Consider the following 8,820-nt stretch of genomic DNA (forward strand, 5'->3'; position numbering starts at 1 on the left):
CACCACTGGGAAAGCTGGCGCCACCATCGGCGTGACGTGCTAGGAGGGATCACGTGGACATAGCGGCCGCGTCGGCTGCTTCGGGCGCGCCGAAGCGAGTTGAAAACGAGTTTAAATTCCCTCGTACGCTGCGGTCCTCATTTAGTGGCGAAATTTTCCCGTTTCGAGTGTCTCCTTTACAACGCTTCCAAGCACTACAATAGGTAGTGGCAGTCTTTGAAGGCGCGCAACATGGTAGCTCACTGCTCCGTGCCGCAGGGCCGGACGCACGTAACGGAGGCCGGTGTCAACCTTATTAACACGTAGCCGCAGGACAAGAAGCTACGTGAAGCTTGGCTCGCGAAACATAAAACCGGCAAACAGTCATCGGCTACAACACGGGTATGCAGCAAGCACTAACGCGAGGAAGGTTTCTGCTACGGCGCCCGGTCTGCGATGTTCTGAAAACGCGCACTGAGACGCTCACTCGAGTCCGCTACCCGACAAATGTCATGACGGTTTGATCTATGAACTTGTCGATGCTATAGATACTGGCAAGTTCAGTGAAGTGGAAAGGCAGCGGTAAGAAGCACATTTAAAAAAAGCATGGCATATGGTCATGTTTCTGTTATGAATTAATGCACTGCATTACAAAAAAGGAGCAGCGGGAAATTGCACGCTGAGAACACCGATAAACATACAGTGCGACACAACTCGAGAAATAATATTGAAAGGTCAAAGAATTTAGAAGAAAAAAAAAGATTGAATCGTCGCGACGGCACATCACAGTATCCGTAGGCGTCGAAGTCTCTACAATGAAATTATTTTTGTACAGCTCTGATAGCGCCCACGCAACAATGGTTGCTTGTATACTGTCAAATGTTCATATTCTGCGGCCTAAACCTCATGGCGCGGTGCGAAAACGCGCACGTAGCGAAAGCGAAACAGTGCGCGGACAAGCATGCAGACGCGCAGTCGGTCGCTGCGAATCTGCGCGATCGCTGCATTGAGGCTTCGTTCTATTACGCTCCACTTAGTTATACAAACACTATAAGAACATATTTCACATAGTTTGCTCTCAGCGTTTACCTACCTTTCACGCAACAATCCGGTTCAGGAGACTCCATCGCGGCTTCCGCGCGCAGTTGCGTTCACTGTACGTATTCGGTAAAGAGATAGCGTCTGTAAGCGATTGTGTGATTTCAGTTTGCCCAAGATTATTATTTAGACAGTAAGAAACTTCTCTCGTTTAGAAAGTACTCACAGAAATGTCCGGGAGAGCTCGCGCGTGGTCTTTTCAGTGAGCGCTGACAGCAAAACCTATAAGGAGCGCGCCGCGTGATCCCTCATACTACGCCAGCGAGGCGCTTCCGATAGATGGCGACTCCGTAACTCCTCGCCGCCAGTATGCTCCCGCAGGGAGCAGAGCTGCGCATAACTTTTCCGGCGCCGCTCGCAACGCTATTCGCCGAGCGCGATCACGTGGTGGAAAATGATGTCAAATGATCAACTGCGTGCTCCGAAGCCAACTTTACGGAAACGGCGCCGACTCGTTTCTGTCAGTGCCATCGAAATTGCAATCAGCGGACCGTCGAGCGTGCGTAGCAACCATCGTATCCGGTTTGCAGGTACGGTATTCGAGGATATTAAGTTAATGACTTTGGTGAAGTGCTACGAAGCAGGTCATTTTTACACTTGTATTCCAGTATGACGGGTTGCAGCGCACCAAACTGTGCAAATCGCACGGAAACTGGCAAAGCTTTTTACGCGTTGCCGTGTGGACGGACGAGAGCGGCCGGCTCCGAAATGGACCATCATATGCGAGGTCCGTTCGCCTTGAGGCGAGTTCGGCTTGTTTAGACTAAAGCGGCATTTATCTCGAGTAAAACTCCTGTACACGCTGAAATGCATACGCCTGGCATGAGAGGTTGTTCACTTGTGTAATTCTTGGTGTATATGTGCAGCGCGACACAGACGCGGTACAAAGAAAGGACGACACGGCTGTGTCGCGCTGCACATATACGCGAAGAATGTTAACTTACCAACTCGCTCAATTCGTTTGTTGCTTTTACGATTGTTCTGACTATACGGCTCCAGAAAAGTGTGTTCAGAACAGAGTAAATACTAACACATACAATTTGCCCGCTGCACCCTGGCTTTTCTCTGCTCCGTTTTTTTTTCTTTTTCGGCGTTCTAATTTTTCGTGTAAAAATTAAGTCGATTGATGTGCTGGTGTTCATTGTTTTGTAGTAAGCGAAAACACCGTGCTCTGCCGCTTGCGAGACAGCTGCGATAGCTTATTCAGCATTTACCGCCCGCAATAGGTTGCTTGTTCGATCAGCCTTATAGTCGACGTGAGGAATGTGAAATTATTTTTGTACGTTTGATAAGCGCTGTGTTATAGTAAATGAACCTGAGTAGTATGAAGAGATAAAAAAAGATGTGCTGTCATATTACAGTCTGCAATGTGTGAATAATTATTTTGCCAGTTTGTCATCTTATGTGATTCGTCCATTAAAAATAATCTGTTGTTGCTCTTAATAACTTGTTGTCTTTCCAGTGGCTTTGAATTCTGCTCCCCAAGACTCCAAGAACCAGCACCCATTCCCTGACGCCACCAGCCATTGCTCATCGATTCCCTTGTACGAAATAAATTTGATGTAGAAGCTCGTGCATGTTGAATCTTTTTCCACTTGCAGATTTGCTGCTACGAAGCAGCTGTTAAGTTTGCGGTATGAATCGTAAAAATAAGCTTTGCATAAGATGTGCGCATATGAACATTTGAAATGCGTTTAAATTTACGTGTCTGCACCGCATACATTGAAAACGTGCAGCTGCTGGGAACGACGTTTAGTGATGAATGACGGTCAACGGTCACTGACATTATTGCATGCGCGATAGTTCTGTTGGCGGCATTCATTATTCTTCTCGTTTCGGGAGCCAAAGTGTGCTCACCTAATTGTCTACTACACGTGTATGAAGTTTTTTTTAAACGTGCCCTTTAAATCATTTCTTCCCTTCCACCTCTGCGGGAAAACTTCATATGCATGCTGAAAAACATTGCACCGCTTTTTGTTGCAAGTCAATGCGCGTTTGCACGCGAACTTATCAGCTGTTCGAGCCACGGGCGTAGTCAGGATTTTATATCGAGGCGGCTCTTAGTGTTTATATGTACATTCGTGCGTGTGTACACAGAAATTTAAAATTTCGGGGCGTTGAAAGCTCTCCGGCTGTGCCAACCGGTCGAGCTTAGCCTGCATTAAAAAGTGTCATCTTGCTCAGCGCTTGCGTACAGTTGCCGCGTGTAGCTCGCGACCAACAGACTGAAAAAGCCAGTGGAACACCGCGCGGCATTTGCCTCCTGCGCGCGCGAGGAGTGGCTCCACTGCAGAGCAGGATCATAAATCGGACATATGCGCAACTCTGCTCCCTGCGGGAGCATATACAGGAACACTATTATAATGACGCTCGAAAGAGGGGTCCCGCTGCAGTATACACCTCATGTATGAGTTGTTTGGACAGTGGCACTAAATCGTGTAGATATGTTGATCCAATGATGTTGCATTACCGTCGACAGTGATGGTGAGATGGGTTCTGCCGCAATTTTTAGCTACTATTCAATGAAGCCCCACCTGTGTCCTCATGTCGAATTAACTAAGACGACGTTTCCTGGACACACACACTTTTAGTCAGCAGTGGCAACAGCGATGATGACAAATCGAAAATTTTTTTTTCTTTCACTTTGTTGCCATCGCAAGACGACACGCACACGTGGCCGACACGGTATGCAGAGATATGAATTCGACCACAGGCTAACTATACTTCTATAAACTTTATGCGCCAATGTTTTAGCGCGAATTCTCCTTAGAGCCCCGGGTTACCGAAAAATCTGCTCAGTTCATAATGCTGAATTTGTGGATTTAATAAGGCATACTAATAATGTTAACAATAATAATAACCTGCAGTTTAATTACAGCGAGTTTATAGTTTGCGGTTGCACGGTTGTGTACCGATAGAAATGTTGGCTGTGAGGAGTCGCTAGATCGGCCTCATAGAGGCACCCAAACATCTATCTAGCACCGTAATTTTCAAAAATATGATAAACATGCCTGTGACTGACGCAAGAGAGCTGGTTAGTGGCGTATGCCTGTTTCGTGTTTGCCCAAGCGGTGTCCTCCTTCAGATTGAACTGATTCATTGAAGCGAGCTCCTTAATTTCAATTCCCGTGCTAAGCGATTAGTTGGCCACGTCATTGCTATTCACGCTGCCAAACCGCGGATGCAGCTGTTCTTCGTTAAGTGGGCACCGATGCAGCCAAAATAATTAAGCCTTATTCACGCGCCAAGACTTGGGATGCACTTCCCACAATTACGCAAGCAATAGCGTTCTCTTTGCATAGTTATTGCTACAGCCAAAGTCTAAGTAGTGGTTTCTCGAAGACCTATTTCAGCGACCATCATGTAGTGATTTCGCCGAACAAGAGAAAGCACCTTCAAGTGTTCTGCACCCGGCCTATGCAACGTATTTGAGCACATACGCCAAGGCATGCACGTAAAAAAGAAATGGAGGTGGCAATCTCGTCTATAGAGTGCACGAGAATTCCAGTACACACTATAGTACCCTGGGACATACATCAAACGCTGGCTGCAAGATGCTTTTCCTCCTCGAATGAGTTGAGCAGAGGGACAAGATTCGTTGACAACCGACTGCGCACGGGGCTTTAGTTATAGCGCATTGCTGTACTCGTCGAGCACAAGTTCGTGCAATATTGGGTTACGTTATTTATTGACTCTTTATCTAAAAGTTCCGACTAATTCATCTTCGCTACGTCGTTATATCATAAAAGCAGCTGCTGCACTCAGTATTCGTACACCTAGTCATGCGCTAGAGCGCAGCCTTTTGACAATGTCATTAGTACGAACGATGGTGTCCACCAAACCCTTTTCTTTCTTATCTTCTTAATCATAAAAATTTCGAAGTGGGCCGGAACGCGGAACAATGCTGACACACTTTAGACACAGCATTGCGTGGTTTAAGACTTTATATTTACATCAACAAATGAATTTGAAAGTAACAATAATAAAGCGAAATGATGTCAATCAACTGGAAGCGCTTAATAAAATCCAGGCGTCGTACGCGCCTGCAGAGTGGCGTAGACACCGTAAAATTGCACCATATGCAGGATGCACGCAGCCAGGAAACCCTGCCGTCGGGCGGTGCGGGTGCAGTCCGCAGGATCAAGCCGAGGTATCCTCCGGCAAAACGTGATCGCACGCAGCCGGCTTGCAGACATGAGGAATGCCACCAAGGTGCGCTTTCACCATGGGCGTTATCGGCACCACAAAACAGCGGGAGCCCACACGAAGGCTCTCGGTCTCAGTGACGTCACCGTTGCGGCCGCACTCGCACATGCGCCACTGACGACGGTGTGATGGCGCCGACAGCTCAGGTGGGGCCCCTGCACGAGCCGATGCACGACGCTGCAGCAGGCTGGTCAGCGCCGACCACCTTGTGACGCTCCTGTGCACCGGCTGTGACTTCCTTCGTTGTGGCGTGCAGTGCCGAGCTGCCGCCGACCTGGGACGCCCACCGTCGTGGACTCGGTCGGCGGCTCGCAACAGCCGTCCATGTGGCGCAGTGACTGAAGCCTCACGAGGATCGTGCCGGCATATCTCGTGTCGATAAGATCGAGCTTCGCGACGCCACTCGAGGAACCGGGTCTCCACGGCGGACATCCTACGTTTGCTCGCTTCCACCAAGTACGTCGCAGCCCCGGATATGCGTGGAGGCAGCCTTTCCCGAAAAGGAATACCAGGATTCACTTAGACGGGCAGCTCGACCGGGCCACGAGTTCTCTTCGTTGTCGTCTTTGTCGTCTCCTACAAAAAAGCGCATGAGGAACGCCGCCTTCCGGGTAACGCTGGGGCCTGTATTGAAAAATATTTAAAAAATAACAATTAACCAACTCGTTGCAAAAGTACCCAATAATTTGTTTTCTTTTTTGCGCAATAACTAATATCATACAATAACAATATGATATGGCCTATCATTGCAGGCCCATTCACGCCAGCCGACCGTATATTTATTTATTTATTTTGAACATCCAAAAGGCCCCGAAAGGCATTACATAGGAGGGGATACAAGTCACACATGGTATGTCAACGCAATAAAAACGACTGAAGACAACAATCGAACACAGATTTCGGTAAAAGATACAGTTTGGAAAAAAAAGAAGAAGAACGAAAAGAAATTAGGTTGAGAGTACAGGGTACATATCATATTTGCTATACATGGCACGTATAAAAACAGGCGAGGCAAGGAGTGGCAGCTGAACATTTTATACATTTAATAATGTTTGCAGGGGATTTTGGTTCGAAGGTAGACGGGTCAGTGATTGTTACAATACCTTGGGGTAGGGCGTTGCATTCATTCACTGATAACACCAAAGAGGAATTTTGGATTTTTTTTTGGTCCTAGCATATGTGGGACACACTTTGCACACATGGTCTTCTTTCTTCAGGAAAGACCAAATTCGGCACATGGTTGTTTTCAGCAAAGCATATAATAAAGTGAACTGCATTCTCAAAGAAGGCATGTATTTTCTATGCCCCCAACGCCGTGTAGAACACGAACAGTTACTGCCGAGCCAAACAGCATAAATCTTTTCTAATGGAAACAGACCGTGAATGGTTTTGTGCACGCAGTTGTAAACACAATATTATTGCATCAATCATCGTGGCTCTAACCTACATGTTACTTATTTGAAACATTTCAACAGACCTTCACTTGACCCACAGATTTCAGCATATCAGCTGGATCTGCCGACTTATTCCACGTATACTACTTCGAAATGTTTGCGACGTCCTCAAAACGCAAAATATTGTCTGCATTTTTTTTTCTGGAAACCACAATAGTTTTCATTTTGCGTGTGGTTATGATGAAAGGATACGGGTCAATAAATTTTTTTGAGGGATAGGCATGTCTTGGACGATGGTTACTATTACCTTTTCTTCAATCGCGGAACTTTATCATTATTGTTTGTTTTAGTTAACATTTTGTATGTCTTGTGCGCCTTCTGTTGAAGATGCCCATTATGGTATACTTGCAAGCGCCATAAACGCTTTTATTTCTAAATGAAACTAACGACATTACCATGACCAATTTGAATAACGCTTTAGATCTAATACTTCATTACCTCTGAGGAAGGTTACAAGGTTGGTTGTGCTGTAACTTCAACTTTGCAGGCTTAAAACCAGGACGCAGAACGAAACCTGTATCTGGACCAAAAAAGCAGCTGACCCGAACCGTAATCTGAACCGCAAGTTTACTGTAAACCGAACAGATAATTTTGGAATGTGCCTGTATGAGAACTACGTTGAGCCTACGTAAAAAGAATAACGGTGTTTTTCACGCACATTAAAGTGAACCCGCTGCATCAAACTAGACAACCAGAACCAAGAAAGTGCATAAAGCTATCTGAAACAAACTGCCTTTCCTCGTCGGTTGACGAAACACAGTAGCAGGCAGTTTGCGACTCTCAGAACGGCTTGTATGGCTCGAGCAGGGATAAAGGCTATCCGCACGTCAAGCACTCGAAGGTCAGCTATAGGCTGATAAAGAGGCCGAGGACGCTATGGGAGAAAATATTCTATATATAAGGACTAGTGACAATAAAGCTATTGTTACAGTTGACTTTTCTGCTACCGGTGTTAACGCAAACAACTCCAGTATCAAGTGTAAGATACATAGGTTTAGTGCTTTACTATACGGTGCTTTACTACACGGGCGCCTGCAAGCTACGCTCTGAAACAAGACGGGGGAAGATGGACAACACCTTTAGGCCTAGAGGCTATGCTGTTGCGCTGTAAAGCACGAGGTCGGGGGATCATATTTCGCGCACAGCGGTCGCATTTTGACGAGGGCGAAATGCAAAAAACACCCGTGTACCGTGCATTGGGAGCAAGTTAAATAACCTAACGTGGCCGAAGTTAAACCGGAGTCCATCACTACGGCATGCCTCATAAACAGATTGTCGTTTTAGCAATTAAAACGCGATATTTTAACATTCTTTTAATTATTGGCGACCGCCCAGAAAGACAAGTGCACTAGCACTCATGTAGTAGAGATACCGGCAGTCATGGAGGCACTGCGTAATCACAGACTAAAGGAGGCATACGTGAATATCTTCGGAAATATATACAAATATTCCACAGCTACATCGGTTCTCCAGAAGAAAAACTAGGAAGTTATTTACCTAGAAAGGCATCACGCAACGAGACACAATCTGTGTAATGTATAGGCTGCATGTTTAGCAGAAGTATTCAAGCTATTAGACTGGGGAGGCTTTGAAATGAGGATAAACGGTGAATATCTCCCCAACCTTCGCTTTGTAGATCACATTCTGCTGGAGTGCAGATTTTTCGGCTAGGAGGTTCGTTGCATGAATTGAAGGCATAGCGCTTGATTGACAGACAAGGAAGACGACAGGGCGTGCGCTCGTCCTGTCGCCGTTCTTGCCAGTGTCAGTCCAGCGCTATGACTTCTGCTGACACATTCTCCTGTCCAGCAACACTGGGGAAGAACTGCAACAAATGATTGAGGACCATAAACGAGAAAGCGTAACAGAAGGGTGTAGATTATTATGCAGCAGGCAAAAGTAGTATTCAATAGCCTCGCAAGGAAACGAGAATTCACGATCTCTAGTCAGCATATAGAGTTTTTAGAGTAGCACGTTTACGATGGACAATTACTCACAGGGGATTTTGATTTAGTTATTTATACATTTATTTATTTATACAAGTACCGGCAGCACCACAAGGGCATTATTGCAGGGGGGACAA

This window comes from Dermacentor variabilis, unplaced genomic scaffold (assembly GCF_050947875.1).
Source record: "Dermacentor variabilis isolate Ectoservices unplaced genomic scaffold, ASM5094787v1 scaffold_13, whole genome shotgun sequence".
In the NCBI taxonomy this organism is placed as follows: domain Eukaryota; kingdom Metazoa; phylum Arthropoda; class Arachnida; order Ixodida; family Ixodidae; genus Dermacentor; species Dermacentor variabilis.